Below are 27,169 nucleotides of genomic sequence, written 5' to 3' on the forward strand. Positions count from 1 at the left end.
CAGTTTCATCTCTGTCGGTGCTCCGCTGGTCTGCTCATGGGTAGCGTGACACAGCGTGGTAGTACGTCAGTTTTGCTCTGTCGGTGCTCCATTGGTCCGCTCATGGGTAGTGTGACGCAGCGTGGTAGCACGTCAGGGATCCCTCCCCGTCATTGTGTACCGGGAGATGAGAACATTGCGCTCCCCCACTTATGATTTGGGGTAGGAGGATAGGTGTACTCCGACAGCATCCCGTCCACTCGGTCACTCATCAAGAGTAGTGATGGCAGAGTGCACGGTTGTCACAGCCCTACCCACTCGGTCTCACCATCGTGTGTAAGACGGCTGACTGACAGTAGGGGTGACCAGGACACATCATGGGCATCATACGCATTGATGTATTTATTGCTTGTGTTTGCTGCACTTATTTGCTGCATTTTGGTGGATGCATTTGTTTGACATGAGTACAGGATTTATGATACTCTCGGTCTGACGACCTAACTATTCTGATAGGAGGCCCTGGTGAGTACAGTTCTCTTTAGCCTTTTCTATTATACATTTCCAGCTTTTGTCCAGGAGACTACACTCCATAGTTATTACTATTTGTTATAGTTTACTATACATGTCAACCTATATCTGCTGAGCTGTTGAACTCACCCCCGTGGACACTATTTTTTTCAGGTACCAGGTTGTTTATGGAGTCGCTTAGAGTATCCTGCCTGCCGGTTCCCACGCTACATCAGAAGACTTACTATTTCCATTTATGTTTTATTTGTTTTATGTATCAGTGTATTTAGCTTTGTGCTCTGATTTTGTTTCTGGAGTGTTGTTTTGTTGTGTGGTGTAAGCCTAACCGGCTAGCATTCTTCGTTTTTAGTTTGTATGTGTTGTCCATTGTATTTATGCTGTGTTTGGTTTTGGTACAACCGAGTGGGCTGTTAGATCTACACATAACTGTGTGGTTGTGTTTTTATTGTATCATCCGAGTAGACTGCATATAAACTGCGTGGTTGTGTGTATATTCCAGCCGCCTGTGGTTGAGGTATATTATGTTTGTAGAAATGGTTCAGATTGTCACCCGTATAGGGGAGGTGCTGCCGGAATTTCCACTGGCAGGGACCCCCTGGGGAGTGACATGCTTGGTTCTTTTCCTTCTGCTACTTTCCCGCTTCTGCTTTGGTGTTTCCCTATCCCCTTTTCCGTCCATCTCCCTATTATCTTGTTTTCTGGTGATGGCTAGTTCATCGCAGCCGTCGGACCCTGCTCCCAGCCTGTGGTTCACCATCATGGAAATCCGATTTGATGCAGGCAATGCGGCGAGCCTCATAAATGCCTAAGACATTCCCTCTGACCACGAAATTATCTTAGCTTCTCCGTCCGATCGATCGAACGACCCGCCGATCGGCACGATCTGCTTGTTCAGAGACCAATTCGTGGTCGATCTCTGATTTTTGATCCACCCATTCTTAATAGAAGTTTGTAATTATTTTCGTGTCCCGCTCCCCTAGCTCGTCCCTAACTCCTTCCGTCTTCTGTGTGGTGTTGTCGTGTTGTTCCGGTTGCACGGTATCCCGCTTACTCCACAAGTGTTTCATTATTTCTATTATCCCAAGCAGTCCAAATTGGGCACCTACCTCTTCCAGTCTCGGGTCAGCCTGGTCATTTTTGACAAAATGCCTACTTCTAATAAACACTCGAAGGAGTATTTCTTTTTCCTGAGACTCCCCGAGCGACCGAGCTTTCGCCCAACCTGGCAGGTCGGGCTTCCAGCTCAACCAGATTTGAAGAAGTATAAGACCCCACCGGAATACCTCTATGCGGCGAACATGCTGTCCGGCCAGAAATTTGACATCAACAAGATGCTGCCTGAGGGTGTTATGTACATGTTCAGGTTGAGCCTGATCTGAACGAAGCTCCCGAGTAGCTTAGGTATGAAATTTCTTAACATTCTTCCCTTGGGTCTAACTGATTCTTTCCTTCTTTTGCAGTCGACATCATGATGCACGCTCGGGGGACCAGTCTGATGAAGCTCAAGCAGGCTGAGATCAACGCAGCTATGGCAAAAGAGAAGGCGAGCCTTGGCCTGACTCCAGTCGGTTCTCATGAAGGCGAGAGCGAGGCGATGCCAACTGAAGTAGAAGGCATTGCCGATCGGATGCCCCACACTGAACCGACTGTGGACCCAATCCCTCCTAAGTTGCAGCCCGCCACCCAAGTCGAAGGCTCGGGAACCCAATCACATTAGTCAAGTATCTACATTTATATATACTGAGTATAGTCGTTCAATTAATTTATATTGTAGATAACACGGTGTGAGGTGTCACACACAGGAGATCGTGTTATCAGTGTTTTATAAATTATAAACAGTAGCTCATGACTAAGATGGAAAGGAACAAACCATTGGAATAGTCATAGTGTAATTAGGTATTAGTTTATCTTGACTAATAAATTACACTAGTACACTCTAAGTGTATTGAGCATGACTATTTAAGGAAAGTTCTTTTTATACTAACTTAATAAAAGAACAAGTCCTTAGTTATTATGGAAGTGTGTGATTTTAATCCTAATATAATAACAAGCACATATATTTAGTATTCATTTCTTTAACTTATCAAAGGGTGAGATTTAGCTTGATAAAATCAAAAGGCCCGATAAATTGAGAAATAATATTACTTATAGTGTGTATTGTTGATTATAGAAGGAAACTATGTCCTACTAATCTAGGTTGATAATGGCCCCAAGAGGAGCTCATAAGGATTGTCGTGTTAAACCCTGCAGGTGGACTTAGTCCGACATGACAATAAAGTTAAGTGGTACTACTCTTGTACTAAGATATTAATTAAAGAGAGTTGTCGGTAACTTATTTAATTAGTGAGCATTCGACATCTTAAACACAGGGAGACTAACACACTCATAATAAGTGTTGGGTTTTTCGGGCCGCGAAAACCGCTTTTCGCGTTGCGGAAACCCTGAATCACCCAAAGCCGTAGATCCGTGCAAGGAAAAACCGAATGAAAAACAAGTACGAGTTTCAAAATTTTAGATCTACTCCTAGATCTATGTGTTGAGAGCTTTACCCTTGAAGCGTGCCCTTCACAAATCCCGCTCGTTCAACGGTACGCCGGATCTCGAGAGTGTCAATGTAGACACTCCTCTAATGATATCCACATGAACAAGGAGTGTCTCTTACACTCAAAGGATGGCGAAGAGAGCCCTAAGTGTGCTAGCACTTTCTAGAGCTCTTGGATGGGATTGGAAAGGGAGAAAAGAGAGAGTACAAAAGAAACTCATACACTCAAGAAGTAGTATCTCTCCTCTGTGACCTTCACTCTTCCTTTGCTCTTGGAATTCACTCAACCACCTTCTCCTCTCTTGGAAGTTCATGGCAACAGCAGCAAAACAAAGAGGAAAAGACCAAGGAAGAAGATGGAATGAATGCACACACATAATTGCCACAAAAACAAACCCCCCCCCCCATTAATGTGGTCGGCCACATTAAAGCCAAGGGGAGGGTGTAACCCCCATGAGGTGGCATGCCTCATGAGGTGGAGGTGATGTGGCAAGGATGAGTCATCCTTATGATGTGGCAATACATCAAGTCAAACTTGATGTTTCAACTTCAATTTGGTCAAGTCAAAATTGACCAATTTCTTCCTTGTTGAGTTAAATCCAACCTTTGATTCAAGTCAATTTCAATTTAATGAATCTCAATTCATTAATATAAATTGACTCAATGAATTAAATTTAAATTAGACTCATTCAACAATTGAATCTAATTGAGTCTAACTCAATAAGTCTAATTTGAATCCAATCTTTGGTGCATCATATGAACCTAATCCAATTGGTTCATCATATGAACCTAATCTCCATCCACTAGTTCTTTGTGTGTGACCCAATAGGTTCTTGTAACGTTGGCAATGTTTCTAAACTCCTTTAGAAACATAAGCAATGAGCGGCATCTAGCAATACATCATTGCTACCTAAGTTATAAGAATGTTGAGATCCAACATCACCTTGTGACTACTAATTGTGACTCCTCACAATACGTGACATTGTCCTTCTATTCTAGACATCTAGATTGATCAATATGAGGCATAGACCGTGTCATCCTCTAATCAATCTAAATCTTGAACTCCAAGTAGACTCACTCGATCAAATGAGCTCAACATCTAATGTTGACTCATTTGGGACTGGCCATGCACTTAGTGGTCTCACTCTATCAAGAATACCGAAGTCGCTCCCGTCATATGGGAGGGATAGATCCCATCTACATCACTCACATCCCTCTACATAATTCGTTATATACCCAGTAATCGCCTTTATAGTCCACCCAGTTACGGGTGACGTTTGACGAAACCAAAGTACATAACTTCTTATGTAGGGATACATGGTGACTTCAGGTCTAAGGACTAATAGTCATACTAATAGCCACATGAGAAAGTATATGACACTCATATAACGATCCATGATACTTTCTCATGGCGGGTCATTCAGTATACATTCTCCAATGCATACCCATGTGTCAACTTGATATCTCTATATCCATGACTTGTGAGATCAAGTCATCGAGCTGACCTACATGCTAGTCTTATTGCATTAACATTGTCCCTGAATGTTAATACTCGACTAGGAATGATTTAGAGTAGTGTTCCCTATATCATCTCACTATCGATTCAACTAATCGATTGATATAGGTATGAACCTTCTACTCAAGGACACTATTATACTTAGTCTATTTGGCACTAATACAAATAAGTATAATAACCAAACAAATGCCTTTATTAATATACAAGAATATGATACAATGAGTTCATACAATCATTAAATGATTGGCTCTAGGGCTCTAACTAACAATCTCCCACTAGCACTAATGCCAATCAGTATAGGCTCTAAGGCCTAATGACCTAGTGTGACCATCATGCTTCCTCTGTGCCAAAGCCTTGGTCAAGGGATCTGCGATGTTAGCGTCTGTAGGTACTCTGCAAATCTTCACATCTCCTCTATCGATAATCTCTCGAATGAGATGGAAGCGCCGTAGTATATGCTTGGTCCGCTGGTGTGAGCGAGGTTCCTTCGCCTGTGCTATAGCTCCATTGTTGTCACAATAGAGCTCAACTGGTCACGATGCTAGGAACCACCCCAAGTTTAGTGATGAACTCATGGATCCAAATCGCCTCCTTTCACGCCTCCGATGCAAGAATGTACTCGGCTCGTAGAATCGCCATCGTGTCCCGCTTGAACTCTTCCACCGAGCACCACCATTTAAGCAAAACACGAACCCCGATGCGATCGGTAATCATCCCGATCGGTCTGGAAGCTAGAATCACTGTAACTTACGGCTAGCTCATCATTGCCTCCATATATCAAGAAATATTCTTTAGTCCTTCTTAAGTACTTAAGAATATTCTTGACCGCTATCCAGTGACTTTCACCTAGATCTGACTGGTATCTGCTCGTCATGCTCAAAGCATACGTGACATCAGGTCGAGTACATAGCATGGCGTACATGATCAATCCTATGGCTGAGGCATAAGGGATCTGATCCATGCGGTCTCTCTCCTCTCTAGAAGAGGGACCTTGAGTCTTCGAAAGACTCACGCCATGTGACATCGGCAGAAATCCCTTCTTGGAGTTCTGCATGGCAAACTGAAGGAGTACCTTGTCAATGTATGTACTCTGACTTAGGCCAAGCAATCTCTTAGATCTATCTCTATAGATCTGTATCCCTAGAATGCGGGATGCTTCACCTAAGTCCTTCATTGAGAAGCAACTCCCTAGCCAAGTCTTGACAGACTGAAGCATAGGAATGTCCTTCCCAATAAGTAGTATGTCATCCACATACAATATGAGGAAGACAACTATATCCCCTACAACTTTCTTGTAGACATAAGGCTCATCTTCGTTCTTGATAAAACCAAACTGTTTGATTGCATCATTGAATCGAAGATTCCAGCTCCGAGAAGTTTGCTTTAGTCCATAAATGGACCTATGCAGCTTGCATACTCTGCTAGTATGCTGTGGATCTACAAAACCTTCAGGTTGTGTCATGTACACATCCTCGAGCAAGTTTCAATTCAGAAACGCGGTTTTGACATCCATCTGCCATATCTCATAGTCATGGTAGGCTGCAATAGCAAGCATGATCCGAATGGACTTAAACATCGCTACTGGAGAAAATGTTTCATCATAGTCAATACCATGAATCTGCTTGAAACCTTTAGCTACCAAGCGACCCTTATAGATAAGTCCATCCATGTCAGTCTTTCTCTTAAAGACCCACTTACACCCAATGGGTTTTACCCCTTCAGGTGGATCAACCAAAGTCCATACTTGGTTGGTGTACATGGATTCCATCTCGGATCTCATGGCTTCTAGCCATTTCTCGGAATCTGGTCTCATCACAGCTTCCTGATAGGTGGTAGGCTCATCCTCTATGAGCATAACGTCATCATGGTCAAACAAGAGAAATGAGTATCTCTCAAGCTGACGTCGTACCCTATCAGACCTGTGAAGAGGTATGTCTACTTGAACTGGTTGTTGTTCCTCAACTCTTTGTGGAACAACATCATCCACAACACTTTGTGGTTCCAGTTCAATTTCCATCGAGGCATCAGTGCTATTGTTCGTATCTTGAACTACTTCAAGATCGAACGTGCTCCCACTAATCTTTCTAGAAACAAAGTCCCTTTCTAGAAAGACCCCAGTCTTTGCCACAACTACCTTGTGCTGACTGGGAATGTAGAAGTAATATCCCTTAGTTTCCTTGGGATATCCAATAAAATAGCACTTGTCGGATTTGGGTCCTAACTTGTCTGAGACTTGACGTCGAACGTAAGCCTCACAACCCCAAATCCTCATAAAAGACACCTGGGCATCTCTCCCAGTCCATATCCTATATGGTGTCTTTATCACGGCCTTGGATGGAACTCGGTTGAGTATAAAAGCTGTCGTGTCTAGAGCATAACCCCAAAGGTATGTCGGAAGATCTGTATGACTCATCATAGACCGTACCATATCTAATAAGGTACGATTCCTCCTTTCAGATACACCATTCTACTGTGGTGTTCCAAGAGGAGTGAGTTGGGATAGAATCCCACACTCAGCTAAATAGTCACGAAACTCATGGCTTAAGTATTCACCACCTCGATCTGATCGAAGTATTTTAATACTCTTGCCAAGCTGGTTCTGTACTTCATTCTTGAATTCTTTGAACTTTTCAAAGGATTCGGACTTATGTGTCATCAAGTACACATAACCATATCTACTGAAGTCATCAGTAAATGTGATGAAGTATCTATAACCGCCTCTAGCAACGACATTGAAAGGGCCACATACATCACTATGTATGAGTCCTAACAAATCAGTCGCTCTCTCGCTGTGCCCACTAAAGGGAGTCTTGGTCATCTTGCCTCGTAGACATGACTCGCATATCTCATATGATTCAAAATCAAATTAGTCCAGCAAACCATCCTTATGGATAAGCGCTTGTCATTTATATGACCTAAGCGACAGTGCCAGAGATAGGTGTGGTTCATATTGTTCAATTTGAACCTCTTGGTACTAACGTTATAGATAGAGCTCTCAAGGTCTAGAACATAGAGTCCGTTCATCAGAGGTGCACTACAATAGAACATATCGTTTAAATAGACAGAACAACATTTGTTCTTTATAATAAACGAGAATCCTTTCTTGTCCAAACAAGAAACTGATATAATGTTCTTAGTCAATGCAGGCATATAACAACAAAATTAAAAGGATTTTATTTAAAATCTTTTCTTATGTGGATAACATGGTTTTATAAAAGAGAGTTTAAAATTTAAGTCTTTCTTTTTATAGTGTCTATAAAAGATTAAGAAAAGATTTGAAATATTTCTTTATTTGTAGATTGAAAGAAGATTTTAATTTTGATAAAATTTTACTTTTTTATAATCATGTTCATGATTTAAAAAGAGAGTTTTAAAATTAAAAATTTTCTTTTATAAGTATCTACAAAAGATTAAGAGAAGATTTGATATCTTTCCTTATTTGTAGATTGAAAGGAGATTTTAATTTTAGATAAAACTTTCCTTTTTTGAAATCATTAAAAGCAGATAAGTTAAATTTGGAATCAATAATGTTAAGTTTCGTTTGTAATTCCTAATTTAACTTCTAAAGAACACAATAGGTTGTTTAGGAAAAGGTTCGACACTTGTACAAAATTTTTGTACAGTGGAACCGGTACAATGCTCCTAGGACCAACCAACACACCCTGTCCCATTTGACTACTTCAGTGGTACGTTCTCCCGAGCGGGGTGGCACCTCCTCTCCGGTCATTCTCGAGACAGTCGAAGCCATTTCCTCCGATCGGACCGCCTCGTTTGCCGATGTACCGCCCGAACCGATCGTAGTCCAACCACTCGCCTCTCTTCCTCTAGCTCGGCGGAGGGTCTTACTATAGGACCGTTGGGCCGGCTAGAAGGGGGGGTTGAATAGCCCTGTAAAAAAAACAAAAGCAACCCTTCACGAACTCTTAAACTAACACTTGTATAAAATTAGCTAAGCAGAAATACAAGAAAAGAAACGAGGCACCGTGTTTGACTTGGTTATAACCGGGGAGGTTGTTAATCCAAAGAAAGTGATCGCACTAAAAACTCCTTTGGGCGGAGAAGCCTCTTACACCGGTGAAAGCACAAAAATAGAAGCTAAATTAGAACAGTGAGCGCACAAGTGTTTGGAATGCTAATTACTGAGTTGATTTCAAACTTCTGGACCAAGGCTATATTTATAGCCTTGGTCGGGGCACCTGGAAGGGTTTCGGGCGCCCTAGGGGGGGATAAATTTTATCCCCCAACGTTCAAATCGAGTTTTGACTCGATCTGGTCAAAATACTGGGTCCGGGCGCCCGGAAGGGTTCCGGGCGCCCTGGGCTGCTCCGGGCGCCCTGGACTGTTCCGGGCGCCCCGGAGCCCAAAGTCAACTAACGTTGACTTTTTCATCCGGGGACCACTGCTTCGGTTTGGTTCGGCTCGGTCCGGGTCTTCTCCTCCGGATCCGCTCGCTTGGGTGATCTCTGCCATCCGGAAAAGGGCTCACCCGAACCCAAATTTCGATCTTCTCGAGCGTGCTTCCTCCGCCTCGTCCCCGAATTGCTGTTTCCTTCTCGTCGCCAACAGACTCACCGCAGCCTTCGTCCCCTGTTGTCGACCTTCTCGCTAGCTGCCTCTTGCTCCCCAGCAATCTTCCGCTCCGGCTCCTCGTAACCACCGCTTCCTTCTCATCCACCGGTGTACTCTTCCACAGTCTCGGACGCACCGAGTTCAGTCCTTCTCGCTAGCTGCGTCTTCCGCTCGAGTACCTGTGCTCCTAAGCTCCTGCACACTTAAACACAAGGTTAGAAACACACAGGACCTAACTTAACGTGTTGATCACACCAAAACAACCTTGGGGTTCCAACAATCTCCCCCTTTTTGGTGTGATCAACCCAAGTTAAGCTAGGGTGAAATAGACTTTAAATAAAATTAAGTAACTTAACTTAATTTGCAATTTAAGTACAAAAAGATAGAAAAAATTAAATCTATCTACCTACCTCCCCCTAGACTTATACTTTCCCTTCTCCCCCTTTGATCACAAAAAAAATGGGGTTCCAAGAAAAATAATCTAAGGGTTAAAGACTTAGAAAAAAATTTCAAAAAACATTTCTAAGTTTTTAAGAAATTTAGAGAATTTTTCTAAGTAATTTAAGCTGAGATTTCTTGATTAAAAAGATTCTTAACAAAAAAAAATGATTTTTGAGAATATTTTTAAAAAAAATCTAAGTAAGTAAATTTCTAATTTGAAATTAAAATGTTTTGAATAACCTTTTTCAAGCACTAATTAATTCTTATATTAATGCTTCATTAGTAAGTTAATTAAATATTTATTTCAATATTTTGCCTTCTAGGACATGGCGAGGCACTAGGCCTTCTTGGTTATTGGAGCAACAACCACTTCCTTAGACAAAGCCTCATAAAGAAATTATTTGTTTAATTTTCTCACTTAAAGCGCTAATTTGAATTTTAAAATTAATTTAAGCATGATTTAGGAACCCAATATAGGTTCCAACCTACTGGATTAACTAAAAGATTTTTAGGGACATATTTTCTTGAGATATTTCTAATTTGTCCCGGGTGATATTTAAAGTACCAATTTAAATTATTAAATCTTCTAAAATTGGTTTTAGATGAACATGCATAGTTTTTTAAGTTATCTATCCGAATTTTCAAAATTTGATTTTCTAATTCCAATTTTTTATTTTTCAATTTTAATTTATCTAATTCTTCTAAGAGACAAGACTTAGCTAGAATTACTTTTAAATTTTTATTTTCACTTTCTAATTTGCAGCAGTCTTTTGTTAAAAGTTTAACGAACTTAAACATTTTATCGGGAGGAAGAGATCGTACCTGACTTACCTTGTCGATCTCGTTGTCCGTTTCTCCCCCTGAGCTGCTGCTTTCTTCCGACGTGTCTCCCCCTTCATCGATGCTCTCGATGCTCATTTCAGAAGAGCTTGAATCGCAGTCGTCGTCTTGATGGCTCGCCATCAGTGCGAGTCCGGAGAATGCTTCGACTTCCGATTCGGACGACGTATCGTCCCACGTCGCTTTCAGGGCCTTTCGCTCGGATAGGCTTCTTTCCCTTCTCCTTGTCTTTGTTCTTCACTTGGGGCGGTTGTCCTTGACGTGCCCTTCTTCGTTGCAGTGGTAGCAATGGATCGTCCTTTTCTTCTTCCCCTGCGGATGGTTAGTAGATCTAGATTTACAAAGTTTCTTGAATCTTCTTACCATCATTACCATTTCCTCGTCGTCGAGAGAGGATTCCGACTCAAGTTCGTCTCTCGAAGCTTTGAGGGCGACGTTGTTCTTAGGCTCCTTCATTCCTGCACATCTTTACTCATGGACTTCAAATGTTGAAAAAAATTCTTCTAATGAAATTTTTTCTAAGTCCTTCAAAATGTAAAAAGCATCTACTAGTGATGCCCATTTTGAATTTCTCGGAAATTAATTTAACGCGTACCTGAGTGAATCTCGGTTACAAACCTTTTCTCCGAGATTCGTGAGTCCGGTGATGATTTCTTTTATTCTGGAGTGCAGATGTACGACTGTCTCGTCTTCCCCAAGTCGCAGGCTGGTGAGCTGATTGCGAAGCAGATCTCGTCTAGCGAGCTTAGCTTCGGACGTCCCTTCGTGCAGATCAAGGAACTTCTTCCACAGTTCCTTTGTAGAGTTGTATTTACCGATCCTGTTGACTTCTTGAGGCAGAAGAACACTTAGCAGATGGTACTCTGCTTTGCTGTTCGCCATAAAGTCGGCCTGCTCCTTTTTTTTCCATTTATCTATTTCCTTGTCCTCTAGAGCTTCAAAGCCAAATTTCAATGTTAAAAATAATTCAATATCTGTTGTAAGAAATACCTGCATCAGTTTTTTCCAGGTAGCGAAATCCCCTTCGTATTTCGACGGGTGGATGATTGGTCCGGCCATCTTGTTGCTTCTGCTTTTAGCCTGGTTGTGAACCACTTGTAGGACCGTTGGGCCGGCTAGAAGGGGGGGGTTGAATAGCCCTGTAAAAAAAACAAAAGCAACCCTTCACGAACTCTTAAACTAACACTTGTATAAAATTAGCTAAGCAGAAATACAAGAAAAGAAACGAGGCACCGTGTTTGACTTGGTTACAACCGGGGAGGTTGTTAATCCAAGGAAAGTGATCGCACTAAAAACTCCTTCGGGCGGAGAAACCTCTTACACCAGTGAAAGCACAAAAACAGAAGCTAAACTAGAACAGTGAGCGCACAAGTGTTTGGAATGCTAATTACTGAGTTGATTTCAAACTTCTGGACCAAGGCTATATTTATAGCCTTGGTCGGGGCGCTTGGAAGGGTTCCGGGCGCCCTTGGGGGGATAAATTTTATCCCCCAACGTTCAGATCGAGTTTTGACTCGATCTGGTCAAAATACTGGGTCCGGGCGCCCTGGGCTGCTCCGGGCGCCCTGGACTGTTCCGGGCGCCCCGGATCCCAAAGTCAACCAATGTTGACTTTTTCATCAGTGGACCACTGCTCCGGTTTGGTTCAGCTCGGTCCGGGTCTTCTCCTCCGGATCCGCTCGCTTGGGTGATCTCTGCCATCCGAAAAAGGGCTCACCCGAACCCAACTTTCGGTCTTCTCGAGCGTGCTTCCCTCCCACTTCTCGTCCCTCGGAATTGCCGCGTGTTTCCTTTTCGTCCGCCAGCGTACTCATCCGCAGTCTTCGTCCCTCGGTTGTCGACCTTCTCGCTAGCTGCGTCTCTTGCTCCCCGAGCAATCTTCCGCTCCGGCTTTCGTCCCTCGGAACCACCGCGCGCTTCCTTCTCGTCCGCCGGTGTACTCTTCCGCAGCGCCTCGTCCCTCGAACGCACAGCGTGCCGTCCTTCTCGCTAGCTGCGTCTTCCGCTCGAGTACCTGTGCTCCTAAGCTCCTGCACACTTAAACACAAGGTTAGAAACACACAGGACCTAACTTAACTTGTTGATCACACCAAAACAACCTTGGGGTTTCAACACTTACGATGCGACATCCTTCTGGCCTCGACCTCCCAAGCTTCTAGCCCCGCGGTTTCTTCTCAGTCAGCGCCAACCAGTCGGCGCTCCATAACGGCAATCCTCCACCTCCCGACGGAGGAGTATTTGGCGAAACAGTCGAAGCCATTTCCTCCAATCGGACCGCCTCGTTTGCCGATGTACCGCCCGAACCGATCGTAGTCCAACCACTCGCCTCTCTTCCTCCAGCTCGGCGGAGGGTCTTACAATGCAACATCCTTCTGGCCTCGACCTCCCAAGCTTCTAGCCTCGCGGCTTCTTCTCAGTCAGCGCCAACCGGTCGGCGCTCCGTAACGGCAATCCTCCACCTCCCGACGGAGGAGTATTTGGCGGTCGACGATCAACCGCGAACTCTGGAACATCAGATACTCATCCATGGACCGCTCACCAAGGTTTGGGAGGAGGCCCGAGCACATGGTGCAACCATGCCTCCAGGGCTACTTGCTGACAACCATCTGCAAATGTCCACCGAGCTATGTATGCAATTATCTATTCATGATTTTACCTTCGCTCAGCCTTAACATTCTTCGGTTCTGTGGCAGTAGTGTGTGGAGAGTGTGGCGATGTGTCGGCGCTTGGCACTCGTGGAGGATGAGCTCAAGAAGCTCAAGATTTTTGGTGGAGCATCCTCATTCCAGGGGCCCTCGATTGCCGAACTGCAAGCCGACTTGGCTAAAACCAGCAAACTTCTAGAGGCCGAGCAGAAGAAGTCTGCCGATCAGGCCATTATGTTGGGCCAGCTTGAGCCCCAAATAAAAACTTACGACCACAAGATCGAGCTGGCCACCAACAGGAAGAACCGAACTATAGCCGACCAAGAACTAAAAAACTAGGATTCTCGAAATCTAGCTAAGAAACTTAAGGGGGTTGAACACAACCTGGTTGCCGAACGAGACGGTCGATCGACCGAAGTGGCTTCTCTCCAAGGTCAGCTGAAGGCCCTCGAAGAAGCTTTGGAGACTGCCTGCTCTTCTCTTGTAACTTACCAGGCGGACGAGCCGAACTGCTTCGAGACCATGAAGCGGGCATACCTACGCTCGGACCAGTTCCTTGACAAGGCAGTCAATCGGATTGTTCGATCATTTGAGCCGCCATCGACGCGATGATTATCCAGTTGAGGATGAGCGACCACCTCTCCGAAGCCCTATCCGATGGTGCCATTAACTGCGTCCAGCTCCTCGACTCTATTCCTGACGAAGCTTTTGAGTACATTGAGTAAGCAAGGAGTTTATAGGGAAAATTTTTTGTAAGTCTTGAATGTATCCCGTCCGTTCGGCGGTGTTCTTTCTATTAATGAAATGCATGCTTGCTCGTTGTAGCAATGCTTCCCTTTTCCATGTTTGCGCGCGATCTTCCCGACCGGGGGTAGTCATTAGTTATATAATCTAGAATGGATGACCCTTCGCGGGTTTGAGCCACCATTCGACCTCGGGAATTTATCAAGTTTTACCTTTGGGGTTTAAGGTCGGCACTCGATCGTCGATGGAGACCTGAATTTAACGTCGGCACTCGACGATTAGATGAAGACTCGGGTTTAAGGTTGCCGCTCGACCGTTGGTAGAGACCTGGGTTTAATGTTGTCACTCGACAGTCGGTGAAGACTCGGGTTTAAGATTGTCGCTCGACCGCCGGTGGAGATTGGGTTTATCGTCGTCGTTCGACGGTTTAATGAAGACTCGGGTTTAAGGTCACCGCTCGACCGCCGGTGGAGACCTGGGTTTAACATCGTCGCTTGATGGTCGGTGAAGACTTGGGTTTAAGGTCGCCGCTAGACCGCCGGTGAAGACCTGGGTTTAACATCGCCACTCGACGTTGGATGAAGACTCGGGTATAAGGTTGTCGCTCGACCGCCGGTGGAGACATAGGTTTAACGTCGCCGCTCGACGGTCGGTGAAGACTCAGGTTTAAGGTCGCCGCTCAACCACTAGTGGAGACCTGGGTTTAATGTTGCCGCTTGATAGTTGGTGAAGACTAAGGTTTAAGGTTGTCGCTCGATCGCAGGTGGAGACCTGGGTTTAACATCGCCGCTCGATGGTTTGAGTTGTCGATAGGCAAAGAATTTGGCAGACATATGCATTTGATTTCAGTCCTACACTTCAAAGGGTGCAGAGATATAGAAAATACATTAATTACATCAGCGCACCTCTCATCCAGCTCGGTATGGCTGGAGATAGTTCACACTCCATGAATATTCGAGTCACCTTCCGTCCTCATCCTCCAAGTAATAGGCACCCAAGCGAAGCTTCTCCATGACCTTGAAGGGTCCGACCCACGGGGCTTTTGGGTTGGTGACGTTGCCGACCGGCTTTACCTTCTTCCACACAAAGTCTCCGACCTAAAATGATCTGGGGATCACCCTTCGGTAGTAGTTCTGCCTCATTCTCTGTCGGTAGGCCATCAGCCGAGCGGCGGCTTTAGCACGTGCTTCATCCACCAAGTCCAGCTCCAAGAGTCTCCATTCGGCGTTATCTTCGTCATAGTGTTGTATCCGGTCGGACTCTACTCCAAGTTCAACGAGGACGACCGCTTGGCCGACATACACCAAGTGAAAGGGAGTTGCTCCCGTTCCTTCTTTGGGGGTTGTGCGGAGCACCCAAAGCACGCTAAGGAGTTCGTCTACCTAACTCCCTCCCATATGATCGAGCCGTGCGCATAGGATTCACAATATCCCCCAATTAGTGACTTCTGCCTGCCCATTATTTTGAGGATATGCTACCGAGGTGAAGGTCTATTGGATGTCATACCCCTCACATCATTCCCTGAGTTCTTGACCAATGAATTGCCTCTCGTTGTCCGAGACGAGCCGGCGAGGGATGCCGAATCGACAAATGATGTGCTGCCAGATGAACTTCTTAACCATCTATTCGGTTATCTTTACCAGTGGCTTGGCTTCAACCCACTTGGAGAAATAGTTGACCGCAACGAGCAGGAACTTCCGCTGACCTGTCGCCATTGGGAAGGACCCCACAATATCCATGTCCCATTGGTCAAACGGGCAAGACACAGTAGACACCTTCATCTCCTTGGTCAGTCGTTGCAAGAAGGTGTGCTACTTTTGACAAGATAAGCAGGTGGCGATCGTCTGAGCGGTGTCCTCCTGGAGGGTCGGCCAGAAGTGTCTGGCCAAAAGGATCTTCTTTGTTAATGAGCAACCACCTAGACGTCCTCCATACGAGCCTTGATGTACTTCTTGCAATATGTAGTCAACGTCCTTTGACCCGACGCACTTGAGCAGAGGTCGGGAGAAAACCTTCTTGTAGAGCTGGTCCCCAATCAGGGTGAATCGACTAGCCCTTTTCCTTAGCAGCCGGGCTTCCTCCCGATCGGATGGTGTAGCTCCCGATCGCAAAAATTCTATTAGCACAGTCCTCTAGTCGCTTAGGATAGTGAGTTCCTCCATCCGATCAGTGTGCGCCACCAAAGATACCTGCTTGGTCGGCTGTGCTAATAAGATTGCCGAGAGTGAGCTCGCTAGCTTGGCCAATTCATCCGCCGCTTGATTCTCCGCTCGAGGAATCTTCTGTATGGCTACCTCCCGGAAGTTGGCTTTCAACTTTTTGAAGGCTTCTGCGTAGAGCCTGAGACGCATGTTGCTTATCTCGAACATCCCGGTCAGCTGCTGAGCGGCCAACTGTGAATCTGAGTGTATGATGACTCGAATAGCTCCAATGTATCGAGCGGCCTGTAGGCCAACTATGAGCGTCTCATACTCGGCTTCATTATTGGTCGCCTGGTAGTCTATCCGAATGGAAAGATGCATCCACTTTTCTTGTGGGGAGATCAGCAGTATTCCAATCCCACTTCCCTGTCGAGTGGCTGACCCATCTACATATATTTTCCAGACAACCTCTGGTTCAAGATTCTACACCTCCGTGATGAAATCCGCCAAGGACTATGCTTTGATGGTCGCTCGGGGCTAATACTAGATGTCGAACTCACCGAGCTCCATTGTCCATTTGATCAATCATTCGGACGCCTCTAGCTTAAGAAGGACTCTTCCCAAAGGGCTATTGGTCATTACAATGATTGTGTGTGCAAGGAAGCATGAACGGAGCCTCCGAGCGGTGAGCACCAACGATAGGCCAATTTCTCAAGACCAATGTAGCGAGACTCAAGATCTTTTAATATATGACTCAGAAAGTACACTGACCGCCATCACCATTCTGCCTAACTAATGTTGAACTGATCGCATGCTCGGTTGAGGACAAATAAATACGAAGTGGCTCACCGACAACAAGCTTAGCGAGTACAGACAACGAGTTGAGGTACTCTTTAAGATCTCCGAATGCCTAGTCGCACATCTCCTCCCACTGAAACTTTGTGGCTTAGCGTAATATCTTGAAAAATGGTAGACTTCAATCAGATGACTTGGAGATGAACCGCGATAGTGCAGTTATTTGCCAGGTGAGACGCTGAGCTTCCTTCAGATTTTTGGGTGGAGGCATGTCTTGTAGTGCCTTTAATTTGCTCTGGTTCGCTTCAATGCCTCGCTCGGTAACTATGTAGCCCAGGAAGCGTCCGCTCCTTGCACTGAACATACACTTGTTCGGATTTAACTTGATTCCATATGTCCTCAGTGTCTAGCACGTCTCCTTGATGTCAGCGCAGAGATCAACCGCTCGAAGGGATTTGATTAGAATGTCGTCGACGTATACCTCCATGTTGAGGCCGATCTACTGCTGGAAGACTTTGTTCATCAATCTCTGATAGGTAGCGTCGGCGTTCTTCAGTCCGAATGGAATGACATTGTAGCAGTAAGTTTCATCAGCCGTGATGAAGCTGACCTTCTCCTGGTCTTCCCGGGCGAGCGACACTTGATTATACCTTGGTAAGTATCCAACATGCATATCAACTCACCCTGTGAGTTGAATCTACCATTTGATCGATCCGAGATAGAGGATAAAGTCCTTGAGCACGCCTTATTGAGGTCTCTAAAGTCGATGCGCACTCTCCACTTATTCCCGTGCTTGGAGACCAAGACCACATTTGTAAGCCACTTGGGAATTGAACCTCCCGGATATGGCCAGCTTCCAAGAGATTTTCTATATCTTCTCGGATGATTAAATTCTATTCGGCACTGAAGTCCCTCTTCCTCTGCTTCACCGGGCGAGCATCCGGTCGGACATGGAGTTCGTGCTGCGCAACCTTAAGAGAGATCCCAGTGAGTTCATGTGTCGACCACATGAAGACATCGTGGTTCCACTGGAGACATTCGATCAGCTCGGCTTTCGCTCGGCTTTCAGATCGGCGGCTATGAAGGTAGTAGCTTCCGCTTGGCTTGGGTGGATCTGCACCTTTTCTTCTCTTCGTAAATCAAAGTAGGAGATTTTTCAATTATGGTGCTAACCTCTAGCCGGGGAGTCTTCTGGGCGGACTTGGCCTCCGTCTTGATCATCTCGACATAGCATCGTCGAGCGGCCAACTGATCACCCTTTACTTCTCCTACCTGATCTTCTACCGGGAACTTGATTTTCTGGAAGAATGTTAAGACGACCGCTCTGAATTCATTGAGGGATGGTTGGCCCAAAATGGCATTGTAGGCTGAGGCGACGTCTACCACAATGAAATTCGTAGCCCTCGTCCTTCGGAGAGGCTCCTCTCCAAGTGATATGGCTAGCTTGATTTTACCGATCGGCTAGACTTCATTGCCGGTGAACCAGTACAGTGGGGTTATCATTGGTAGCAGCTCGCCCCGATCGATTTGGAGTTGATCAAACACCTTCTTGAAAATAATACTGACCAAGCTGTCTGTGTCAACGAATACACGGTGAATGGTATAGTTTGCAATTATCGCTCGGATAATGAGGGTGTCGTCGTGCGACACTTCAACTCCTTCGAGATCCCTAGGACTGAAGTTGATCTCGAGCCCGCTCACATTCTCCTAGCTGCACCCAATGGCGTGGATCTTCAACCGTCGAGCATATGATTTTCGGGCTTGGTTGGAGTCTCCACCGGTCAGTCCGCTAGCTATAATGTTGGTCTCGCCTCCCGCCACGTTGCTCCTGTTCTCCTCCTCTCGAGTGGACGGTTTGCTTTGCTCCCGTGCGACCCGATCGGGCTCGGTGCTTCTTCGATGGGGCTGCTGCGATGATCTCCTTGCTTCCTCTCACCATTTGGCTTTGTGGTGCCCGTGTCATCGGTCAGGAGAGGGAGACCGGCGACATTAACTTCTGGGCGCTGGTTGGGCGACCGAGTTGAATCCACGACAATCGCGGGTGTTGTGAGTTGTTGACTGGTGGAAGGAATAAAACATGGGGGTCTATACCTTCCCTTTTGGTTTCGAATCCCTGGAGGCCACGTGCTGAACTGCATGAGGCCTTGCTTCCTGGTGTGACCGTGTCCCTTCGGCTTGGGCCCACGCGATGGCTGATGGCTGACCAGCGCCCTTCGTTCGGTTGCCACTGACAGCTCGGATGGTATTTCCTTTCTTCTTGCCACCTGGGCCTCTTCCACATTTATGTATTCGTTGGCCTTCTTCAGCATGTGGTCATAGTCCCGAGGTGGCTTTCGGATGAGAGACCGGAAGAAATCTTCGTCCACGAGCCCCTGGGTGAACGCGATCATCATGGTCTCGGACGAGACTGATGGGATGTCCAGGGCCACTTGATTGAAGCGTTGGATGTACGGTCAGAGGAACTATCTGGGACCCTGCTTCATGGAGAATAGGCTGACGCTCATCTTTGGTAGCGCCTGCTGCTAGCGAAATGATGCAGGAAGGCCGTTGGGAAGTCCTTGAAGCTTTGGATGGACCAGTCCGATAGCCTTCTGAACCATCGTTGTGCCGAGCCGGAGAGCATGGTTAGGAAGACTCGGCACTTGATTCCCTCTGTGTACTACTGGTGAAGAGTAGCAATGTTATCGAACTTACCAAGATGGTAGTCCGGGTCGGTAGACCCATTATATTCTTTGATCGCCAAAGGAGCATAGTGTCTTGGCAACGGATCTTGTAGGATTGTCTCGGAGAATTGACGGTTGATCCGCTCGGGAGACGAATCATCTCGGGGCGCCTTGCCTTTTCTAGTGTCCCGCACAGGTGCTTCATCTAAGGAAGAGTCCCTTCCTTGATTGGCTTGAGCAATCTCGGAGGGTGTTTGAAACAAGGCCCGGTGGAACGGAATAGGCGAAGGCGGAGCCTCCTCTTGAGTGTCAGTCGGACCCCTATTCTGCCCCGGACAATTGCTTTCGGTCTTTGATATAGCCTTAACATCTATATTAAATGTCACAAATAGGCTTAGCAAATTAACAATGTATAGATTTCACTGATCCCCTTAATTAAACAATAAGGTTGTAGTAACGGGCCCAGGGTCGATCCGAGGAACCAGCGTAGAATGTAATTTAGGATTGTCTTTTATTCCTATTTTTGGAGTTTTCGATATAAAATGGAGTTGGGGGTTTAAAAGCTTTAAATCTAAATCTAACAGAGGAAAACACGGTAATTAAGAAATTAATCTAAAGCAAGAGTGAAACATAACTATGTGTCAATGAACAAATCATTACGCATTGTCACACTACGTTGTGATAAATTCATCAACACACATCAAACTAAGGATGAAATTACGAGACTCAAATAAATCTGATCTAAAGCAAGATGTAAACCTAAGTTAGCACTTAAACACTAAACAATTAACCAAGCACTAATAAAACTTAAACTAAGCTTCAACAAGGAAAGAAATGCTAACTACTTGCATAAAAATATAACAAACATAAAAATAAATCTGTATCAAGCTACAAAACAGGAATAAAATGAAATTAAACCTAACCAATCCAACTCACAACCAATCTCACCAAACTTCACACTCAAGCCGTCACACAAGAGTGCCAATGTCGAGACCACCCAACTATGGACCTCAATGGAGCATCTCAGTGGCGTATCAGTTCAAGGAGTGCTCAACAACGCCGACGGACCACCCCCGGCGAGCTAAGAACATCCCTAAACCCACTCAAGTGCCGAAAATCTGGAAATCTGCCATCCTTGACCTCTAAATCTGGAATGGGAGCTACGGAATGCGAATTGTGGTCTAATGAAGCTCAGACGCAGGAGGACCACCGCCTAGCGTTTACGATGGAATCGGAGCTCAGATTTGGAAGAACACCTCCAAATCTGGGGTGAACAGAGGCATCTAAGAAATGGAGATTGCCGAGGAACACCCAAATCGGTTCCAAAGAATCGGGATGAAGCTGTGGGACGTCCTTCACCGAGGTTGAAGCTCGGGAGATTGATGGAGAAGAGATAGGGTCGGAATCTGGAGAAACGCCACGGAGACGAAGCTGCTGCGCACTGTGGAGTCGACGAAGGCACTGTAGCACTGTAGCTTCTCTTTTGAATCAGATCTGGATCTGATCGGACGGCTGGGAGCAATTTGGAGCTAAATCAATGGTGAAAGCTTGCCCAAAATCTGATCCAAAGGTACTAATGTTGATCTAGGGTCTGGTTCTACCCTCCCATAGGTCAGATCGATCAGATCATCACTGGATGACCCGGATCTTCCCAGTCTTCAATGAACGGCCTAGATTGTTTCGGGCTGGATCAATGGCTAGATGAACTCAGATCTGGATCAAAACTTCTGGATCTTCATCAATGGCTCATATCTGCTCCCCATTAGGTTGGATCGGCCAGATCTTCAACGGATGGTCCAGACCTGTCCTATTCTTGATAAACTGCCTAAATCCACCCAAAGCTTGATCTTGTCTTTTGAACTCCGATTCGAGCCCAATTCTGGTCCAAATTGATCCAAATCTAAGATCCTTTGATGCCTACAAAATAAGAATCAAATATTAGCATCAAATAACACCAAAAATAATATAATTTGCACAAGTCCAAAATCTATGCAATGCACAAAATGTAATGTAACCATGATTTAAACTATGAAATCAACATCAAACCATGCATATATGAATCAAAATAATGCAGTAAAATCATGGTTATCAAATCCCCCACACTTAGTCTTGAACGTCCCGTGCAAGTAAAGAAAACTAAAATCATCTCCATAGAAAATTCACTAGCAATATCTAAAAGATAGTAAAAAGAATTTAACTAAGACCATCTAAAGATCACTAACAATCATGAATACAATCCAAACAATAATCAGTAGATATAGTAGCTTCAATCCAATTGAAAAATTAAGCAAGTTGCAATCTCACAAGGGATTTACCTATTCTAGCTCTCACACTCAAACATGTGTATAAGTGGAGCTCACTCAATGCAACTCATAACATTTCACTACCATAAGCTTGCTTATTTTCTAATTCTCCACCACCATAGAACATAGCATACATGAATCAAAAGGGAATTTATCATGAATAATTGAAATGGAAGCAAAAAGAATAAGGAAAGTGGATGAAATAGGCAAAAGAAAAGGCATTAATGACGCAAATGAGAAGATGAGAGTATTGTAGGAATATACTTGATGAGTTGACCATTTTGATGTAAAAAGAGATGAATACCATTTGTTTTTAACAATTCAACATATCAAGCTAACCTCCCCTTCAATTTGATGGCAAACAAAGAATCTTGATACTCTTCCTTCACCTTTGATACTCTTTTGATGTGCCACATTTTTTCCTTTCCTTCACTGTGTTTACTGAATTTCCACTTCAATTCTATCACTTCAAAGCTAAAACCATCTCACAATAATTAATCAACAAGAATCCCCTCCCCCACACTTAAATTGTTGGCCGTCTCGGACAATAAAACACAACATGCATCCACTTACTTAACACACTCAAAGCCTCTTTCTTTTTCATTCTTAATTCTGCAGAATCTAATCTTTATCACCCTCTGTGATATTCAAGTTAAGGATATTTATAAACACTTCCAGGTAGAGTCAACTTCTTAAACACCCAAAATCAGAACTAATTCAGAATGAGTACTAGATAGAAATTTGGTGAAAGGTTGGCACCAACTTCTTGAAACTCCAAATTCCTTTATAACAATTAATAGCTCCACAAATCTGCATTCATGATCTCAGTTCTGCAATTCTGTAAAATTCCAGATTTCCATCTATTGAATAGAATTTGCATCTCTAGAATTCAATGTAATTAAGCTCAGATGTAAAGATTCCAGCTCGAATCTTCCAACACTCAATTTGAAAGAAAGTTGCATCTGTCACTGAATGGACAGAAGTCGAAATTCATATTGTTGCTGATAATTCTGCAACTTACAGTTTCAGAATTCAGTTGCTCAAATTTGATTCAAAATGCAGTAAGAAATTAAAGAGTTGCAGCTCCAATTCATCCTGCAATCAATACTGGAATTGCATGCTTTGAAAACTACTGATACATACTGATTTGTGATGCAGCCTTCAAACTTTTTCATACTTTAATGGCACATTATGTTCAGTTTATTTTCTTAGGTATCACTTTTCCTTTGCAAACTTGAAGTTTTTATTCATCTTGCATCACAAATCAACAACTTTTTAGATCTAGATTTCAGATTTCTGGATCTTCACTGGAAATTGCAGAACCAATTCCAGCACCCACTGATTTCATTGTCTAACAAATACTATCTTTCCAGAAGGATACATAACAAGAAACATTGAATCGAAATTCAAGCATCATTAGATTTATTAAACCAACATGTAATTGTTGTTCTATTAGTGTCATCTCTGCAGAATCAAATGTTGCAGAATTTATCAGTTTGAAATCTTGATTTTGAAAATCAACAACTTAGAATTCAATGCCAACATAATTCAGCTTCAACAAACATAGCTCCAATTTGAAAATTCTGGAAGAAGACAATAAAATCTGAGTTCTATATGCAGAATTTCATAATTTACTGCATTCCAACATTCTGCAAAATCTCTTCTTAATTTCTGTTCTTGCAGACCCGAATTAGAGAAAATCTGGACCAAGCAATTGAAATCAGCAGCTACAGTTCAGCAACAAAATTCAGTTCATATTCGAAAGCTTTCCAAGTTGATAATTAAGTTCAATAAACTCAAGCTCAGAAATTTCCTGCAAAACAGTATAGTTAATACAACATCCCTTGTGCCTCTATTTTTTTTTTCTTTGTTAACAGAAACAATTTGCTAAATTGGTGACTGCATATATTCCAACCAATTAATACTCAATTCCCATAGAATCATGAACCAATTTGTTTGTTTTCAACCACCCATGTAATAAGAATTTCTGGCATTTCTTCTATCAACAAAATTGCAACAATTATCAAAACTGTTTTGACAGAATCCTAAAATAGTTGTCTCTGAAACTCTCTACAATTCATCCTAAAATTGTATACTTCATAAACCCTTTCAGTATCAGTTCGTTGCTTCTTTTGAAGAAACAAACAAAATTAAAACTCAACACAACTCTAAACCCAGCTCCTGCTCATTTCTGCAATTCAACACTTCTATTCTGTTTACAACCACTTGATCCAACTAATTCAGCCTTGCACAGAATAAATTCCTGCAGCAGTTCAAGGTAAAACAAAAATTCCATTTTAAGCTCAAAGCAACAACAAGTCTAGTTCTGAATAGATTCACTTCCATCTCTTTACTTTCCAGCAACTTCAAACTCAGAAATCAGCAGGTATATGATTAGTCAGATTTCTCAAACTGAAAACTTCTCCTTTCATTTACTTTCTTCTGCAATTGCTGAATTTGGTATTTCTTAATATTCAGAGGACTGCATACAAAAAACAGGGTTCTGCCATTTCCATTTTACTTCATCACTCTTCAATTCTTGTTCTTTAAGCATTTCCAGACATGATGAACACATTTGTTTATGGCTCTACTGCATCTTCAATTGATTCTTCACTGAGTTTAAAATAATCAGTGCTTAGTTGATACATCATTGATACTCTGCTGGATTTTGCTGAATTCTGCACTTTAGTTCCAGAATCTTGCTCCAGAATCCAACATCTGATTTCTGCACAGTGCAGAATTTAAATTTTTTTCTGATCAAGTCTAATAGTTTTACTTCTCCAAAACAACAAGGTTCTGTTAACATCCAGTCTCAGAGTTCATAATTCTGTTGTACAGTTTCAATGTGTATCAGCTGTTATACAGCTATATCTCCTCAATTGTAAATGTATCCTAGCCCTTGATTAGCTGGTATAGCACACTCATTTCGTGTGATTGAAATCCCAAATAAAATATATATACCCAGCAGCAGCAACATCCAAAAATTCAGCATCTCAAACTCTTAAGCTTCTGTTTCAATTTTTCTCTATCAGCAAATATCATTTATTTCTTGAATATCTTGAAGGTTTTAATTCACCTTGTATCACTATGAACCAAAACACAGTACTAAAACATCAACAACTTCTTGAAATTCATTTTTTTTAAAGGGCTCGAGAAGAGAAAAGCATCAAAATAACAATATAAGATCAATAGCTTACTGTGACTTCTCACTGAAATAGAAACTGACAGATTCAATGTAATTCATTTCCAGCAACTGCATTCTTCCAAGATTTTGAGTAAATAACATCAAATAACATTGCAAATCAGACATTTAACTTGGACAACAACAATTTTCAGAGAATTTGAGAATTTGAGATTAAACTTGGCACAATCAGATAAGGTTGATACAAACTCCTTGTTTTGTTTTGTTGAAACTTTATATCATATGGATGATCTTTAGAAGAAGAAAGTACCAAAGGATTTCTTTTCTCAAACTGATTCCCAGCTCAACATCTCCAGATTTCTGTTCATCTCAATCAACTTCTTATTCATCAAATTTCATAACCTTGTAGACACCAGCAATGTTAATATGCGATCATATCCATCATCATTCCTTCAATCTTCCATTTCTCTATAATTTCAATGTCCATTTCTGCAGAATTCAGAACAGCTACATCTTCCTTGTTCAGCAGCAGCAATTCAAAGTTACACATCTCAATTCTGCTTCACAGTTTGTCTTCACAAAAAACAGATTCTGCTCTATTCAGTCACCAAAAGCTCAACACTTTTCATCTTACTTCTTAAGATCCCTATTAATGCAAACTCAAAGATTTCCACATTTCAGCAACACTAACTCATTACAATTGCTTTCCCAGATTGGGCACACAAAGGCCCAATTAATTCTGCAAAATCTGCATTTCCTGTTTTTCAGTTTCTGCAATTCTATTTTTTTTTCTGCGTTGCTGCCCTTTTAACCTTTAATTCCTGCTGCCGGATTCTGATTTTGTGTTTCTCTCAGAATTCTGAATTTCAACTTGATAACTTGATAACTCATCTGATGTTATTGCCTTATCACTTCAAGCTTCAACAATTTATTCCCAAAGAACTTAACAATCATTAAATCAAATGATAACTTGAATTCCCATCTTGTTTTAGTCAATAACATCACTTATAAAGTTACTGAAAATCCAGAATTTCAGCAAGTTACTGCAACTTCAGAATTCAGTTTTCATTTGTAAAGAATGGAAAGGAAGTAAACAAAATTTGCTGCTAGAAATAAAGGTATTTCAATTCATTCTCAAGGGTTTCAAAGCTGATAACAGAAAGATTACACACTCTTGAAATCATGTAAACTCTATTATGATTCTAGCATTATCCTCACTGTCAAAGGTAACAATTTATGCCCTTTTCCTTCAACTTCTCAAGGTAATTGATACTCCATTCAAGTGCTTAGTCAGCAGCATTTGTTTCAACATCTTCTCAAATTTCAACTAAGCTACACTCATTTAAATCTTGCATTCTGAATTTTGATACAAACTGATACAAAATTTCAGCTCTGCCCATTTCCAATCTCTTGAATTTCTGCAGATTTCCAATCTGATCCAATACTCCTTCTTACAATCAAATGTATCAATAATTGGAACAAAAACACACGCACAGCCAATAACTTCCACTGCTTCTTCTTTTCTGCAGAATTCAAGCACACAAGAACTCACTCAAAGAATGAACATCTCCCCCACACTTAACCTTCATCCACATCTTGGTCAAGTTAATTCATCAAGCAATTAATCCAAAACTCCAAGTGAAATAGAGCAACCAAAGATGATAAAAAGTTAAAATGCTAGATGAAATGAAAATGTTTCAAGAAAATTGTGAGGAAAGAAATTAGAAATTGTGAGGGAACAAATGACAAATATCCTTCATTTCATGCATACCAATGTTATTGTGATTTTGAAAAGAAACTAAGCAAGTTCTAGAGTTTCAATTGCTATGAGTGCATGCCACACAAGAAAAAAATAATAGTGTATAGGCTTAAAGTGGACCTCACTAGGTATTTTAATGCAACAAGCTCAATCAATCAAATTGGAATCCTCCACCAAATTAACCAATATCATGTAAGATAAGCATTCAATCATGTCACATGACCTAAACTTGATGATCAAATTTAAGAAGCTTTTACCATCTTAAAAGTATCACTAGAAAAATTCATGGTGACTTTTATCCAAATGAAATGTTATGTACTGACAAAATGCAAAGTATGGAACTAAAGAAATGTATAAAGAATTTATTAAACTCAAAGCTTGAATTAAAATGCAAGAGAAAACAAAATTGGAACTAACTCCCCTTTTCCCGGTGGTTGAAGAAGGTTTAGAAGTAGTAGCCACCCTGGAAGTGGAGTAATCATGGTTCCACTTAAATTCTTCTTATTAATCCTTTTTCCATTGAAAATATTTTCCGGAGGTCGTAGACGGTTCAGATTTAGTA

This window comes from Zingiber officinale, chromosome 2A, assembly GCF_018446385.1.
Source record: "Zingiber officinale cultivar Zhangliang chromosome 2A, Zo_v1.1, whole genome shotgun sequence".
NCBI classification, from domain to species: domain Eukaryota; kingdom Viridiplantae; phylum Streptophyta; class Magnoliopsida; order Zingiberales; family Zingiberaceae; genus Zingiber; species Zingiber officinale.